The sequence below is a fragment of the Heloderma suspectum genome, chromosome 5, assembly GCF_057233095.1.
Source record: "Heloderma suspectum isolate Gila_16-S chromosome 5, 16-S_ref, whole genome shotgun sequence".
Lineage (NCBI taxonomy): Eukaryota > Metazoa > Chordata > Lepidosauria > Squamata > Helodermatidae > Heloderma > Heloderma suspectum.
The window spans coordinates 39,735,235-39,753,394 of NC_139462.1; the positions used below are offsets into that span (position 1 = coordinate 39,735,235).

Consider the following 18,160-nt stretch of genomic DNA (forward strand, 5'->3'; position numbering starts at 1 on the left):
GACGAGACAGGAACGGACGAGCCAGATGAAGACAGACGGGATGGAAAGCTACACTCGCCCGTAGCCTGACAGGGGTTGAGGCTGCAAGACCACGCGCGCCGATTTCGGGGTAAACCACCGTGAAGTCAGTCTAAGGGCCCAGTCTTCGCCTAGTTACTTTCTGACTTGCAAGTTTCATTTTAACACAGTTGGACTTCCAAGGGGAGAGAGAGAGAGAGAGGAGGGAGGAGGACACCAGGCCTAAGTGACAATAGGAGATTAGGCAGACAGAGGAAAAGAGAAAAGCCAACGATTAAAGTATCAGTGCCAAAAAACAGCCAAGAAGAAAGGGAAAGTAGGAACCCGACAGCTGCATTTTTAAAAAAGAGAGGCGCTTTAGAGAAAAGAACAGGAGTGATAACGGGGAGAATAATGGACATTTATATATATATACACACACACACACACACACACACACAGAGAGACTCACTCACACACACTCACACACACCCTCGTCTATGTTAAACTAACAAAGATTTTTTTAAAACACCGAGTCAGAGAGGTAGCGAATAATAGGTGGAAGAAAGAGAAAGTGTGTGGCCGCCCTGAGCGAATGTTGGTAGTGAAAGGAACAAAAGAGGCCAAAGAGAAGGTAAAGACCGAGACCCGAAGGGGGGGGGGGAAGCAGTCGAGAAAGTCTGAAGCCAAGGCGCGGCTGAGTGCCGGAGCCCCGCGTGAAGCCTGGCCAGGTCACTCTGCCCACGAGGCTTCCCAGAGTTCAAAGTCAACTCGAACGAAGAGAGAGGGAGAGGAACAACATTTTCACGTTACAGTCTGCAGCTGGAAAAGTTGGGGTGGCGGAGGAGTGGGGGGGAAGAAGAGAAGAGTCTCTCCGGGCACTTCTAAGGAATTGATTGCGACGTACAAGCCCCCAGAAGAACATTTAAGCGTAGAATTTCCTTTGCTGCATATGCACCCATCAGGTTCACGTGGGGTCACTGATAACTCATTTTTTAAGTGACGAGGTTAAGGCGGGGGGAAGGCAGTGGGATGGGGAGAGGAAGACGCCTTCTTTCAATGCTGCGCAGCTCAACAGTCCTTGGAGCCGCTTCTTGGAGACGCGGTTTCGCAGGCCTGCGCAACTGCAAGACCCACTGAGGCTGCAATCGTCCTGTTCACACTGGCTCGGCCAAGTCAGCACGTTTTAGCTCAGTGGGATTTATGTCCGAGTCAACATGCCGAGAATCAGGCTGCAGGATTCTAGCTTCCTTCCTACTAAGAATAAAAAGACGTATTTCCCTAAAAGTTAATCCTGGTGATTTTAATACGTTAGTCATGCATATTTCACATATTGGACAGAAATACTGGATTAACCTATTAGGACAAAAAAAATCTTTAAAAGTTAAACAACAACAACAAACACTCTGGTGAATATCTTTTTTAAAAGTTAGAATGTATACATTCGATAGAAATGGTGCCAAAATGCGAGAGATTTTTTTTTAAAAAAACCCTCTTGTATTTATTACAGTTCAAGGTAAAAATCCAACCTTTCCATTGTAAAAGGAAAGGAAAGGGGGGAAAAGGAGCATTGTTTTCACATCGCAATCACTTTAAATTCGATTGTGTATTCTACATTTGGGGGGCGGGGGGAGGGACAGAAAACCTCCCGAGATCTACACGATAGAACCAAAATTGACTCCCCCAAACCAAACAAAACCAACAACAAAAAACCCCAAACAAAAAACAAAAACCAACCCCAAAGCGTTATTTTAGGTCGAGTGTTATTGACATTGTGACTACCGTTTCATTATTTGGGAGGTGGGGCATATATTAAAATTGCTCATGCAACTAATTGACCGCCATTTTGAACTCTTCTGCGATCCTAAATGCACGTGGTTTACTTTCTGAGTATAAGTAGTACGATTGGGCTGGAAGGTTTTATATGCAATTTCGCTCACTTTGTTGACATTCTCATAAGAAGGCTACAATACAGGGCATCCTTACCTGGGAGTTAATCTCACTGAAATCGGTAGGACGTATTCCGAAGTATATATGAGATCGCGTTGTAAATCCGGTTAAAATTTCTTGAGGGAAAAACGATCCTTTCGTCGATACTTAATTGTAATACCCCCAAGAGTTTATATGTCAAAGCAAAATATAAATACTACTGTTCAGAGACTACTCGAACCGCCATTCTCCTACGGTGGGACCATGTCCGGTTCAGGCGGTCTGTTTGGAGATGTGGTTATGTTCGCAACTTTCTACACACCCCAGTTTTATTATATCTGCAATATAAATGCGGTACACTGGACGTGCAGACAACACAGACGTTCTCCCACCCCCCACCCCCATATGCCTGTATAAAAACGGTCCTAGACCATCAGTATTTCCGTCCTTGTGAAAAGCGAAACAAGTTGCAGGAGGTCGGGTTATTGTATCTCAATAAAGCGACGGGTCGGGTTGGTGGGGGGAATCCAGCAGGGTTAACCCTAAACTCTCTTTCTGGAAACGTACGTACGTGTGTGTGTGTGTGTGTGTGTGTGTGTGTCTGGGGTGGAGAAATCCCTTTGTTTGGCTGTCGGCAACTTCCAGGCACTCATGCGCCCCCTGACATCAACTCATGCCTCGGTGTACCTAATTAATGTATGGACAGTACCGGGTAAAATAACAAAGGTAAACAGATCCGCTGTGTTGTGACTGCTTTTGCTCTGAATCCGTCTGAAGAATGCAAGGGAGACTCGTTCCTCCCCCCGCCTCCGCCCAGAGACGCATGTAACGCGCCTCGCCTGTTTGTCCACCACTTGCCTGTTCCAGAGACTTTAAATTAGGATCCGCCACACAGACCTCCCTCCCCCAAGCTCGCTCTCGCTCTGTCTGGGCTGTGTGGCCAGGCCCCCGACGGACAGTTGCTGCTGCTGTCCTTCCCGTCCTTCCCCAGTCCCCCCCCCCTTCTTCCTCTGTTGCCCCCTTCAATGCCGGGGCTTCAGCCTGGATCACGACGTGAGCTGCCTGGGCAGCAGCCTTTCCACGGCTCCTAGAAATTGGTGCAGCTGAAGTGAGCAGCTGGCGGGAAATGCAAATGGCTTGTAGAGAAACATAAGATACAGAGTGATTTTCATTCCCTCCTCGAGTGTGTGGAAGGAGCTGGACATACGTTTCACGCTCCTAATCCTTCTTTTACATTTTTAGTCATACTCCTATTAAACAACTAATTAATGCCCAGAACCACTGGGGAATACATTAGACATGCTGCCGCGGAACAGGGGTTCTAGGGTGTCTGAAAACTATGGAGCTGCTTTAATATACGGATTTCAATTTCTTTCTCTGTCTCTCTCCTGGCCTCCTCCCCACCCCCACCCCCACCCCCAGTGCACTTTCTTCCTTTCCCAGTAAATGAAATGGAATCCTGGGCTAGGTGAAGGCCCTCCCTGTTTAGATTCCAAATTTCTTTCCAGATAGCAACACCAGCAACTTTAAGCAGACAGGCAGACGTAAACAAAGTCTTTGGGCACGAGCTTGACTAGTTTTGACTACTTGGGTTACTCGAAGTTTCCGTGTAGAAATAGAAATGATGACAATAATCACAACAACAACAACAACAATGACAACAGTTATGTTTCTGCAGCAATGACCATACCGAAGATTGTTTTATTTTGCTTCTCTCCGCCTTCCCATCTCCAGGCAGAGAATTCTGAAAGCACGAGTGAATTAAGGATTCGATTAATCGAGAAAGGCATTCTGCAGTTCTTTAAAAGCATCGGCTGTGCTCCTGCCATCAGATATTAGGCAGCGGGCAAGGCCCTCTATTGCCTTACACAAATCTAGAAACGAGAAAGAGCAGGATTCTAGCTGTGGAGTTGAACGAGAGCTTCCTCCGCTGCGTCTTCCTTCACAGCTGATGAGAGCGGTGTAATCACTTGAGACGCATCTCTTGGTTTCCCATCAATACACTGTTTATCTGTCTTATTTAGTAAACAACAAGAAAAACCCCTAAATAAAACAAAAACAACCATCTTTTAAAACAAACAACCCCTTAAATATCACCTCCATCAAGGCACCAGACACCACGTTTTAATCGGCTGATTACGAATAAAAAATATAGTCGATTAAAGTCTTTAATCGATTTCGGCAGTTTTGAAAAGAGTTTCTCATTTCTCCAGAGGCTTTTGGCTTGTGTGAATCAAAAGACGCTAAATGCTAAACACAGGCGCGGTCCTCGCAAATCAGCTAGACTTCTTCACAAGTAAATTGTGTTTAGGATTGGAGTCTAGTCATTATTTCCTTAGTGGACAGACTTGAACTTGTTGAAGTCCGTAGGAAAACTCTCCTTGATCAAAATACACCTCTCTCCTGAGAGTCCAATATTTCACCTCTATCCATGTTTCCTGGGAAGCAGTTCCAACTGTTTTCAGTTGGACTGACTTCCAAGTAGGACCGGGATTACAGATTAAGAGTCCGGTTTTATGGACATTTGTTCCACAAAAAGTTCCACTAAATTGAATGGCGCTTATTCTCAAGCAAGTGTGCATAGGATTACATCCTAAGCCTCTTTCCTAGAAATGAATTCTGTTTGAAGTCAACTGCTTCCAAAGATATGTGTGTAGAATTCAGTTGGTAGTTTGACCAATGGCAATGGGTGTTGGAAATGTGTTGTGCTGTTTCAGCAGGAAGGAAAGTTTCTTCTTTCCAGTAAGAATGCATAAAATCCACCACAAGTTAGGCTAGCCTAAAACCCGTAGACAAGTTTACTATGACATAAGCCCCACTGTGAGCAACGGGGCTTAACTTCCAAGAAAGCGCATTTAGGACTGCAGCCTCAGTCTTGGAATGCTAAGCAGTTTCTGGGGCGTAAAAACCGTGTCCTCAGTGGGGCTTAGTTTTGAGTAAACGTTATTCTTAGGAGAGACCTACACGTTAACAATTTTCTAGCGTACCTTGCTGGATTGATGATGATAATAACAATGATTCGTCCAGTCACCTGACATAATGAGAGAGCAAAGGGGGTATTAACTGGAAGTCTGTTTGGTACCGTTTCCGTTTTGATTTCAAATCAGGATCGGGATATCTCAAGTAGGCAGAGATTTGGCGATTTGGGGCTGGTGGTTGACCAATACTGAGAAAATGTAGGGGAAGTATACAGTGTCCAGTATCCAGCTTCTCCACTGGTGAACTTGAAAACAGGTGAGCACCTAACCGATCCTCTTTATAGGGTATGCGAAGGAGCGATTACACGTTTCCTTGTTTTCAGTCCTGAATCCCGATTTTCAAACCTGGTACCTCTTCCCAGTAGCCGCGTGGAAGTTCCTATAGTTAACAGCTACCCCCACCCCAATACACCAAGACTGATTTGTTGGCTTCTCGATTTTTCCTCTCTCCTTTTTTTTTTTGGCTTGACTCAGATCTTGTTTCCACATTGCTCCAACGCTGCCATACAAAAGTGGTGAAATGGGGAGGAAGGGGTGCGGGAGCCTTTTCCTCTTTCTTCTCCTTCCTCTTCTTTCTCTTCTTCTCCAAACGGATCCATCGATTTGCATATAAATTAAAACCCACCCTACCACCTCGCATATTCCGGTGGTTCATCATCACTGCGAAACAACGAGCGCTTAACCACTTGAGCTAAAAGTATAAATGTCTGCATTGACTCAGTAATGAATGACCTCATTAAAACGTCCCGGGGATTGGATTCCCCCCCCTTTCCCCCTTTTTGGATGGGGGGAGAAGGAAGAGAGGGTAGGTTAGAGAGGGGAGAGAATGACGCGTTAGAAAGATTGTTTAGATCCGGATACATTAGGGCAAAGGGAAGCAATCCATGTGAACACAAAAGGGGTATAAGGAAAATCTTTCATTTATCCCCCCCCCCTTTGAACCTCTTGGGGAGGAAAAAAAAAATCAGGAAAAGAAGAAAAGGAAGGCCATTTCAACGTTGTCTGCTTTATTCTAGTCGTTGCGACAGCCAGATCTCTGGTATTGCGCTGGGCAAAGGCGAGCAGCAGCACCTCTTTAACCGATGCCCTCGATATCGGCGGCTTGTCTTCCCCCGCCCCATTCCCCCTCTCTCTTCCCAGGCAAGCAAACCCTGGCCAGAGATCGACATGGCCCTGCAAGGCAATAGAAATACTAAGGGAGCACTTACCTCCGTCTGGAGAATAGGGGCATAAAAGGGTAGAGTTTTTCTTAGAAGAGGCGAAGCAGAGCAAAGGAATGCTACAAGTTCAGGGGAAGAAGAAGACGACGGAGGAGGGAGGGAGGGAGGGAGGAAAAACGAAGAAGTCTGGCGGTGTGAAAATCTGTAGCCTCGGGGGCCAGGCAGCATCCCCCTTTCATTTCAAGCACTTATTGATTTGCTGTTGTCATCTTTGGCGACGCAGAAGGGCACTTGAAAGAATTTCTGATCTGAGAAACGAGGTGACCTGACCGGGGCTCTCACCAAATTCTTAATTACCACATCAACGGCTTGGGAGAGAGAGCAGAGGAAGAAAGAAAGAGACCTTTGACAGAGGCAGAGTTAGCTTATTCGCAACTTTTCCTAATTATTCAGAAACTCTTTTGTCTCGCGCGCGTTCCCATTCCCTTAGGGAAAGAATTCGGAGGGTGCGTCAGGCCTCCCGACCCGACCCGGGAGAACGGTGGTAGAATGACAGAACCAGAGAGAGAGAGAGAGAGGACAGACACCCTCCTCAGGGTTCAGCTCTTGAACTTGTTCTGAATGCCAGGAAAGGTGAGAGTGCCTCTGAGCGCATGCCTAGTACTTTTTGTTGTTGCCAGTGCCTATAGCTTCACTGAGGAGGGTCAAGGCTTAGACGTCAGAGTTTGTGTCATTTAGGGTGCAATTCTATGCATGTTTAGGCAGAGAGAAGTCCTACAACTCCCAGCATTTCCTAGCCAGCCATGCTGGGAGTTGTAGGACTTTTTTCTGTCTAAACATGCATAGGATTGTGTCTTTAGACTGCAATCCTGTATACACTTCTGTGGGAGTAAGCCCCATTGAGGCTTACTTATGACGAAGGCATGTGTAGGATTGCAGTGTTAGCCAGGTTTGTGTCTTGGCATATCTATCTATCTATCTATCTATCTATCATCTATCTATCGATCTATCATATATCTGTCATCTATCCCTATCTGTTTCTTGCTCTCTTTCTTATATAGTCCTGAGGCCCCTCTTATTTCCATAGAGGGAAGACAGGGGAACATGTTTCAAGTGAGTCTGCTCTTTAAAAGTTTTGGGAAGATGAGAGAAAGTGTCTGCTCCCCCACTCCCATCCCAGCTCAATGCATTCTTTGGCCATTGCCAGGAGGAGCCCTTTTTGAAACTTGAAGGAATAAGGGATTCGAACTCGCGCCTCCGTGGGGGACCAGCAAGCAGTGAGAAGTGTAGGCTTGAGGAGGGGAAATTGTCCAGGAAACAAACCCACGTGCCACTTGGTTGTGAGAAAGACCACAATGACATTAAGGTTTTGATGTAAAATAGCTTTCATAATCCAGAACTAGAATATAGGTAGGCTTGGGGTTAGGAGGCGAGAAGAAAAAATCATAATAAAGCCCCATCATGAGTCCTATCATTTAATTTCGAAGGCTGCAATCATTTCTGTCTATTAAGCTATCCCACTTTCATCCATTCCACACCCAGTTCTACCAAGGGCTTGGATGTAAACAGCAGATGTCCGGATCCCACATTCATACTTGAAAACAAGTCTCTCCGACCCAGGAGTTTTCTCCCAGGCAGACTTCGTTTCTTTTTCTTTTTACACCTAAGCAGTGAGTCATAAGGCTGTTTAATGGGGCTCTCTGGCTCAAATCCCAATACTTCAATCTATCTAGAAAGCAAGCAAAGCCGTTAACATTTCCCCTTTGGCTTTGAAGAGGGCAGCCTTTGTTTTGTCTTCCTGCTTACCAAACGGACAGGTGGCCCTGGAGGACCTGGAGAAACCTTCCAGACCTTCTCAGAAACATGACTGCCTGAACTAGTGGGGCATCCTTCCCTGGTCTTCAACTTAGGGCACCTATTGCTCTGTGAAGCCTATGTGTGGCATGTTTGCTCAGGTTATTTCCCCCCTCCCCCCCGCACCCTTTTGGTGGAGGTGCCCATCTTGTTCCCTTCTGAAACACCACCTTGGGCTGATGTGGCCGGCATAAACATGTAGCTGGGGCCAGACCCAAACTAGGCTGGAACCATATCAAAAGCAGGACCCAGGCATTTTACGTCCTGCCCCTTGGCAAAGGAAGGTACTGCTGGCCTTCTCACTGCATTGCTTCAGCTGGCCAGAGGTGTGCTGCAGCTACCAGTGGTGTTCTCCATCTAGTCATATCAAGTTGCTGAGTCTGGGCTGGTTGGTCAGGCTTGGCTGCTTTTGGACTGCTTGCTTCTGGACTGGACTGCTAGCTTGCCTCCAGGTCATCATCCAAGAGAGGTGAATATGGATGCTCTAAAACAGCCTTCCCCAGTGTGTAGGACTTAACTCCCATCATTCTCAGGATCCCCCAGGCCTGGCGGCAAAATCTACTCTTCTTGGGCTCCCAATCCAGCCCTCCAGGGTTCCTCAGGTGGCCATGGCCACTCCCCCTGACCCCACCCTCTTTTCCCCAACCACCAATCATTTGGTGAAGTAATGGGTATTTTCCCAGCTTTATGTAGTTATCCCCCTCCTCGAAATGGTTGAAATGCCTCTTCCAAGGCTTACTTATTAGCAGTAAGTGCTTCAAGTTAAAATATGCTGGGATTTTTGGTATTGTTGGCTCTGCCCCCTTTGCCTTTGGCCCCACCTACCACTGGAATGTGGCCCGCTGAGAGCTTCTCCAAAATGGAATTTGGCCCTTGGGCTGAAAGAGGTTCACCACCCCTGCTCTAATGCTTGCTCCAGAGGTGTTGGACTGCAACTCCCATCATTCTCAGGATCTTCCAGTGCTTGCTGAGAATAATGAGGTTTGCAGTCCAGCACATCTGGAGGAGACCAGATCAGGGAAGGCCTGATTGACACCTGGGAAACCTCCTGCGGTGCATGCTAGCAGTTGGCATGGCCAGAGCCCAAAGTGAGCATAGCCATCTCATATTCTCATACAACAGTCATACCAAGCCAGATCATTGGTCCATCAAGCCCAGTAATGTCTGCTCTGGCTGACAGCAAATCTCCAAGGTCTCAGGAGGAAGTTCCTTCTAGCCTGATTCCTTTTAGCAGGCCATGCCATGCCATGCCATGCCATGACAGGAGTTTAACTGGGGACCCTAAGCATTCAGAGTAGATGCTCTGCCATTGATTGAGCCATAGCTTTAGTATCCCCATATGATGTTCCTTGTCACTGGCAGAGCATACTGAAATAATTTCCAAGAAGTGCATTGGGGAATCTACAGCAGACAACAGATTTCTTTTTTCCAGGTTTAAAAAAAAAGGTGTCTAAATTTATACCACATTTTCCATCCCTATATGATTTCCAAACTTTTTTTTTTTTAAACAAAGAAGGTCTACCTTTTTGATGCTGGGTACAATCCAATGCTATTAAAATGATGGGATTTACATCAGTGGAATTTAGTTTTCCTCCACCTTGACTTCGTTGTCCAGGAAACTCATTTTGTTTTCAGGGATTTCAGAGAACTCCCTTTGGGGGACACAACTTCTTGCTGGTGCCTTCGCCCACTGTTGGGTCCTGACACTGGCATGAGTGATTCAGAAGTGGGGGGGGGGATGGATGGATGATGGTTGTATTAGGATTTCATAATGTGCTTTAGTTACTCCTTAAACAGTATAATAACTCTTCTATATTATACGGAATAGTTAAAAAGTGCCCTTTCAATGCATAAGTACAGTGCATTGACGGTGATACTAACCTGAAAGCAGTTGTAAGTTTGGAAGTAGGTAATGGTAATTACTCTAGTTTAACTAAGGTTCTCAAGATATGGTCTTGTGTTCATGCTGTGAAATGAGAGTTTGTATATATGATGCAGTGTTATACCGAGTCAGACCACCGATGCATCTAACCGAGGGGTCCCCAACATGATGTCAACGGGCACCTGAAAATATACATTTTTTATTTTTTGAGTTTACCCCATTTTAATATACATACATGGATTTGTATGAAATGCATACAACTTTCTAGGAATTATACATAGGCTTCAACAAAAGCAAACCAAATATCCAAATAAGTATCTATTTGAAGATGGTGTCTATATGCCACCTGTTCAAATATTGAAAGTGTTGTGAGGTCCTCAGTCCATTGCATTAGAGGAGATGAGTGTTTATCCTTATCCTGATATGCTGTAATTTCAGTCTTTTAGTTGTCGAAAAGGATGCAGGGAATTCTGAGCAGAGACCTTAACTAGACAGGCCCTGTTTTGAACCTGGGACTTACTGCATGCGAGCGATGCACTCTACGAATGGGCTATGGCTTCCCACTCTGATAGAAGTAAGACAAGATAAGCTTTGGTGTGACCTGTGATAGAAACAGTGGGTTGAAGTAGATGAGAGAATCCATTGTCTAGTTGATTGAAAAGCAACCCTAACTTAGTTATACTATTTCAAATAAACTCACTTGATTCACATCAGAAATTATTTAACTCTAATTGTGACACTAGGGCTGCAATCCTAAACACACTTACAAGGGAGTAAGTCCCGTTTAATGCAATGGGACTTACTTCTGAGTAAACATGTATACAAATAGAGTTGTTAGTGAAACTATACTAAGTAGAGAGAAAAGGTTTGTTTAAATTAAATGAAAATGAAGACTCTTTGACAAATTCAGGATAGGGAAATGAGCCAAAAGAAGAAGAGGAAGAAGAACAACCCCCACATCAGGATTGTATCCAGTTGTAATGGCAAAAAAGACCCATCCTGCTCAGGGGACTGATGGACAAAATTATATACAGAATCTGACTGTATTCAAGTTTAGTTGGAAGCTAAGTCCCACTGAGTTCAATGGGACTTACTTTGAGGTACGTATGCATGGGATTGTGGCTTGTCAGTTGATGACTTTAAGGGAACTACTTACTTGACCGAGGTGAGCAAGACTTGAATCAAACTCTATATACTGTTTTAAAACCTGACACTATTCCATGGAGACAGTGGTAGAAGAGAACTGTAATTCTCCCTTTCACTGTACATTGGAAAGGATAAAACATTAAGCGTCAATTGGGAAAAGCACTCTTTTAAGGGCAAATTCAGTGGCATGCAGTAGATTGCTTTTTGTCTGGGAGCTTTGCCAAGTTCTTTTACTCTCTATAATATACCATGTCAAAAAGCTGGCTCTTTATTATACAGTTTTTTTTTTTTTTTAAATGTGTTTCATCTGGAAGCAAAATGGTACATTTGCTTCTCCTGTGGAATACTCCTTTGCAAATCGCACTACGTTTCATTTGGCAGCAAAATAGTAAATTTACTCTGCTGGCTGAATGTGGCTTCCAAATCTTTTACTTTTATATGAATCAGTTCTGGCACCATCTGTCAAAACAATACACTTAAATGCTTTTAGAAAATATTTTTCTGATTAAATTTATTATGTGATGTCTTTGTATTTATGGTAGACTTAATGTGATAATATAGATAAAATAGCTCTCAATGACATGGTAGTTATCTGATGAGAGTGTGTGCTTTTGTGCTTACTTGGTCTTTGCTGTGGTGCATATTTGAAAATGGATTGTGGTGAAATAATGTGTCGCATCAAATGGAAAGAGAGGATCTAACACCTCCCCTCCAAACTTTTGATATGAAAGTTCTTTAAAATAGTTTTCATTCTCCTTAGACAAATATAGATCTGAGCCTTGATTCTGCAAAAACTTACTTGCACCAACTGCAGTAATTTTACCTTTTCTTTTCTTTTCTTTTCTTTTCTTACCCAGTCTTTCTTTTCCTTTTTTTTTAAATCAGGGTTGACCATAATTATAACACACCAGTCTTTGGTGGGAAAAAACACAGCAAAACAAGGATTGTTTGCCTTATGTAGGCAGTCATGAATGAGGTCTTTTGTAGCAGCAAGGGACATGGGATGATGCCTGCCTCCAAACCAAGAATGAACATTACCTTTGTCTGCAGTCCTATGCACTAGTGGTGTAGAACAGCTTTAGGTTGTGTGTGGGGGTGGGGTGGGGTGAGATTGTGGCTACTCTACTCAGCATGGGCCAAGTCAAGCCACCCTGCATCACCCTCTGATCTCAGATCAGAGATAGCAGTGGGAATATGGGGTGACTGGATGTGGCCATGCCAGGCTCTTCCCAGCAAGGTAGAGTACTGCTGCCCTGCATTCTCACTGTTATTTCCGATCTCAGATTAGAGATAACAGTGGAGATGCATAGTGATAGCCACCAATTTGGATGGCTTTAGAAGGGGATTAGACAAGTTCATGGAGGATAATCAGTGGCTATCAATGGCTACTAGTCCTGATGGCTCTATGCTACTTCCAGTATCAGAGGCAGTATGCCTAAGTACATTAGTTGCTGGTGAACATGGGCGGGAGGGTGCTGTTGCGCTCATGCCCTGCTTGTGAGTTCCTGGTTGACAGCTGATTGGCCACTGTGTGAACAGAATGCTGGACTAGATGGACCCTTGGTCTGATCCTGCATGGCTCTTATGTACTGCTGCTGATGCCCTCTAGCAGGGGAATCCCTGCTGTTTCCTCCAATTTGAGATAACAGTGGGGATGCCCTTTGAGGGGATTACTCCAGGGGGTGGGGCTTACAGCCTAATCCCCACACCCTGGAAGAACCCCAAGAGACTCTGTGGGCCAGATTGGGGTACCTCATGGGCTGTATTAGGCCCATGGGCTGGAGTCCCTGGTATACACACTTACCTACTGAGCTCAATAGGACTTATATCTGGGTAGAAATGTATAAGTTTGTACCGTTTGTGTGGGTACTTATGAAATTGGCCTAGTTTTTGAAATCAGATATCTTCCTCATTGCTACTGGAACCTCTTCTCTCAAAAAATGGTTTTTAATGTGTTCTGGGAAATTCAAATATCTCACCCAGATTGTCACATCTGGCTCATGTTGGAGGTTGGGGTTACTCTAGCTCCTCACTGCCACTACAAATCTCTGGCCTCCCAATCTGAGGTTAGCTTAAATGTTTCAATGGGAAGTTTCCGCTGAATTCACATAGTGAGATTCAGTCATTTTAGTAACTGTCTTGGCCTGGATTAATGCCAAATCTCAGCTTTCTATCTATGGGGAAATATCTTAAGAATTTTTGATACCTCCATGAGTAAGCAAGATTTGCAAGATGAAAAATACTTACATTTAAAGGAGGAGAGGGCAATATGTGGTCCACCCATGGACAACATTTTATTATTTATTTATTTATTAAATTTATTAATCGCCCATCTGGCTGGTCACCCAGACACTCTGGGCGATGTACATCATACAATAACACAGTTTAAAACAATAAAATTCTACAATAAAACATTTTCTAAAATACTCTAACCCACCCCAAATGCCTGCCTGAACAACCACGTTTTTAATGCACGACGGAAGCTCATTAAAGAGGGGGCATGACGGAGTTCCCTAGGGAGGGAGTTCCACAGAGTGGGGGCCACCACAGAAAAGGCCTTCTCCCTCGTCCCCACCAGTCTAGCTGTCCTGGCTGATGGGACAGAGAGAAGGCCATCCGAGGCTGATCTTGTTAAGCGGCCTGTCTGGTGCTGCTGGAGGTGCTCCTTAAGATAGGCTGGGCCGGAACCATATAGGGTTTTAAAGGTCAAAACCAACACCTTGAATTTGGCCTGGAAAACAACTGGTAACCAGTGCAACTCCTTCAGCACTGGAGGGATATGATCTCGCCGGCGGCTGCCTTTAATCAGGCGAGCCGCCACATTCTGTACCAGCTGCAGCTTCCGAACCATCTTCAAGGGTAACTCCACATAGAGCACATTACAGTAGTCTAAACGAGAAGAAACCAGGACATGTACTACCGATGGGAGCAGATGGTTGGGAAGGAAGGGGCGCAGCCGCCGTATCAGATGGAGTTGATGCAGCGCTGTCCGGCTCACAGCTGACACCTGAACCTCCATGGACAGCTGGGAGTCCAAAATGACCCCCAGGCTGCGGACCTGGTCTTTCAAGGGTAGCTGTACCCCATTCAACACCAGGTCAACATCCCCCAGCCTCCTCTTGTCTCCCACCAAAAGTACCTCGGTCTTGTCAGGGTTCAGCTTCAGCTTATTCCTCCCCATCCAGCCACTCACAGTCTCCAGACATTTGGACAGGGATTCTACGGCCAACCTTGGTGGAGATTTGAACAAGAGGTAGAGCTGCGTGTCATCCACATACTGATGACACCACACCCCAAACCTCCTGATGATAGCCCCCAGTGGCTTCACATAGATATTAAATAGCATCGGGGAGAGGATGGAACCCTGTGGCACCCCACAAGTGAGTGGCCACGGGTCCAAAACCTCCTGTCCCAGTGCTACCCTCTGGTACCTGCTGGAGAGGAAGGACCGGAACCACCGCAATACAGTGTCTCCAATACCCAACCCCTCCAGGCGGTCCAGGAGGATACCGTGGTCAACGGTATCAAAAGCCACTGAGAGGTCGAGGAGAACAAGGAAGGAGCATTCACCCCTATCCAGAGCCCTCCTCATATCATCTACCAAGGCCGTTTCTGTCCTATGCCCAAGCCTGAAGCCTGACTGAAATGGGTCTAGATAATCAGTTTCTTCCAAGTGTGCCTTCTACTGCATCGCCACCACCCGCTCAATCACCTTGCCCCCAAATGGCAGATTTGAGACTGGGCGAAAGTTGTTCAGAACTTGAGGATCCAAGGAGGGCTTCTTTTAAGAGCGGTCTTATCACTGCCTCCTTGAGGGCTGATGGCATCACTCCCTCCTCAAGGGAGGTGTTCACCACCATCCTGATCCCCTCACCCAGTCTCTCTCTGCAGCCCATAATGAGCCAAGCTGGGCAAGGATCAAGTAAGCAGGTGGTCAGCCTTACAGATGAAAGCACCTTGTCCACTTCATCAGGAGGAAGAAGCTAGAACCGATCCCACAAAACCGGTTTGCCACAGGCCACCTCTTGCTCACTAACTGTATCCACAGCGTGCAGCGTAACACATCTAATCTGATCAATTTTATCTGCAAAGTGCCTTGCCAAGGCCTCACAGGAGGCCTTAGAATGCTCCAGCAGTTCCAGAGCAACTGGACCGACCAGGCTCCGGACCACTTGGAACAGCCTCCTGGGACAGCACTCTGCAGATGCAATAGAGGCAGCATAATATTCCTTTTTTGCTGCCTTCACCGCCACGTGATAGGCTGAACAGCTCTAGCCTGTGTCTGATTGTCTTTGGAGCGAGACGTCCGCCACCGGCGCTCTACCCGCCTCACCTCCTGTTTCAGAGCTCGTAACCGCGGATTGAACCGTGATGCAGTCCAAGCCCTGTTCAGGGGGAGAGGGCGTTTCGGAGCCACCTGATCTAATGCCCCAGTGATTGTGGCATTCCAGCCACCCACCAGGGTCTTGACCGAGTGGCCGTTGGCGTGCCCCAGAGAATCCCCAAGCACATTCAGGAATCCATTTGGATCCATAAGACGCCTGGGGCGGGCCATTTTAATGGGTCCTCCACCCCTGCGGAGGGGTTGTGGAACCGAGAAGTGCAACGTCACCAGATAGTGATCTGACCATGACAAGGGGGTGGCGGCAGGGGAAAATTAGGCAGTGGTGGGGTATGTGTGTGTGAAGCCCCCAGTGGGTTCCAGGGGGCAATGCAGCCCCCTGGCGCCTGGAAGTTGCCCACCCTTGATCTAGAGTATCATATGTGGTTGGTCCTACATGCATGTACTTTTGTCATGAGAAGACACAGCTTTCATGTATACATGTAATTAGGGATGTCAGAGAATTTCACCACGAATCTCAGGGAGGCCAAATGCCAGCGCATTCAGCCCCCCGAAATTGGTGGCGAAATGGTCTGCACCCCCCGCCCCCTCCAGGACGGGACTTACCTTGGGTGAATCTCCCTGGCGGCGGCGGCTCCGGCGACGGTTCGGCGGCGGCGGCTGTGGTGGCCGGTCTTCCGACCGGCTGCTGCTGCCGCCATTTCCAAGTTTTTTAAAAAAACAAAAAATGTGATAGGCTACGTAAAGATTTACGTAGCCTATCACGGCTAGATTTTTAAAAAATACCGTGATAGGCTACGTAAATGTTTACGTAGCCTATCACGGCTGAGGAAAAAAACCCAAACCGCGCGTACGCAAATGGCGGCGCCCATGGGTGCCGCCATTTGTGTTCCTTATTTTGGCACGTCTAGTCTATGTAAACATTTATGTAGACTACGGTGAAAATAAGGGGAACGCAAATAGCGTAGCGTGAGAAAGTTTTTTTCTATCCAATGAAGTAAAAGGCTCACCAATCATAGAAGAGAATGCAAAATAAGGTGACAACATCTGGCAGTGTGACCTGCAATCTACACTTGGCTGTGTGATATAATCTACACTTGGCTGTGTGTTATAATTTTCTCATAGGAAATGGACAGTGAATGCACACACGGAGACTGTTTTTAGCCTGGGAGGCGGTGTTGGCGTTGGTGAGGACTAAGAAAAATGACACTTGTCTGACAAGCCTTAAAATCAGCTTGAGTGACAAGCATGCCCAGAGAAAACTTCTCTAAAATATGCAACAGAAAGCATCACCAACCTGTTCTTCAAGTTAAAACTAAAACAACTGTAGTTTTAAAAAGACTATGATGCCCTTGTAATAAGTTGGTGTTAATTCTCACCGTGTTTTCTACTAGGGAGAATTATAGAAGATCACAGTGCATTTTAAAAGACAGGACAAGTCCACTCTCTATACTCAGTTTATAAAAATATCCTATGCTATTCAATGACAATGTCAGTTCAAATTTGATGAGGGACCCTGAACTATAATATGCTTAGTCTTATTGTTAATCTTGCCCTGGGCAGGTAGATTTAGTAGTAACTGCCACCATCTTGTACAGGTTATGTAAGCAAAACCCAAATCACAAAGAACTATGATAAAGGCCTTTGTTGTTGTTTAGTCGTTAAGTTGTGTCTGACTCTTCGTGACCCCATGGACCATAGCACGCCAGGCCTTCCTGTCCTCCGCTCTCTCCTGGAGTGTGCTCAAGTTCATAGTCATTGCATCGGTGATGCTATCTAGCCATCTCATCCTCTTCCGTCCCCATCTCTTTTTGCCTTCAATCTTTCCCAGCATCAGGGTCTTTTCCAGTGACTTTTCTCTTTGCATTAGGTGGCCAAAATATTTGAGCTTCAGTTGCAGTATCTGTCCTTCCAATGAACGCTCAGGGTTGATTTCCTTTAGGATGGACTGATTTGAGTCCAGGGGACTTGTCTTCTCCAGCACCACAGTTCGAAAGCATCAATTCGTCAGCGCTCAGCCTTCCTTATAGTCCAGCTCTCACAGCCATACATTACTACTGGGAAAACCATAGCTTTGATTAGACAGACCTTTGTCGGCAAGGTGATGTCTCTGCTTCTTACTATGCTGTCTAGGTTTGCCATAGCTTTCCTCCCAAGGAGCAAGCGTCTTTTGATTTCATGGCTACAGTCACTGTCTGCGGTGATCTTGGAGCCCAAGAAAGTAAAATCTGTCACTGCTTCCATTTCTTCCCCTTCTATATGCCAGGAAGTGATGGGGCCAGATGCCATGATCTTAGTTTTTTTAATGTTGAGTTTCAAACCAGCTTTTGCACTCTCTGATTTCACCCTCAACAAGAGGCTTTTTAGATCCTCTTCGCTTTCTGCCATTAGGGTGGTATCGTCTGCGTATCTGAGGTTGTTGATAATTCTCCTGGCAATCTTAATTCTGACCTGTGATTCATCCACCCTGGCGTTTCTCATGATGTACTCTGCATATAAGTTAAATAAGCAGGGTGCAGCCTTGTCGTACTCCTTTCCCCATTTTGAACCAATCAGTTGTTCCATGTCTGGTTCTTACTGTTGCTTCTTGACCCTCGTGCAGGTTTCTCAGGAGACAGGTAAGGTGGTCTGGTACTCCCATCTCTTTAAGAATTTGCCACAGTTTGTTGTCATCCACACAATCAAAGGCTTTAGCGTAGTCAATGAAGCAGAAATAGACGTTTTTCTGGAATTCTCTTGCTTTCTCCATGATCCAGCGAATGTTGGCGATTTGATCTCTAGTACCTCTGCCTCTTTGGAACCCAGCTTGTACTTCCAGTAGTTCTCGGTTCACATACTGCTGAAGCCTAGCTTGTAGGATTTTGAGCATAAC

The 18,160-nt window shown here is 45.9% G+C and overlaps 1 long non-coding RNA gene across 1 annotated transcript in view; it reads left to right on the forward strand.

Moving 5' to 3' along the window:
• Nucleotides 1-4,967: 4,967 nt before the first annotated feature.
• The window catches only part of LOC146343813 (uncharacterized), a 70,169-nt gene continuing 56,976 nt past the window's right edge, over nucleotides 4,968-18,160 (forward strand). Inside the window, exon 1 of the long non-coding RNA XR_014792030.1 lies at nucleotides 4,968-5,160. This is a non-coding gene — a long non-coding RNA (uncharacterized LOC146343813). The remainder of the gene's footprint in view (nucleotides 5,161-18,160) is intronic.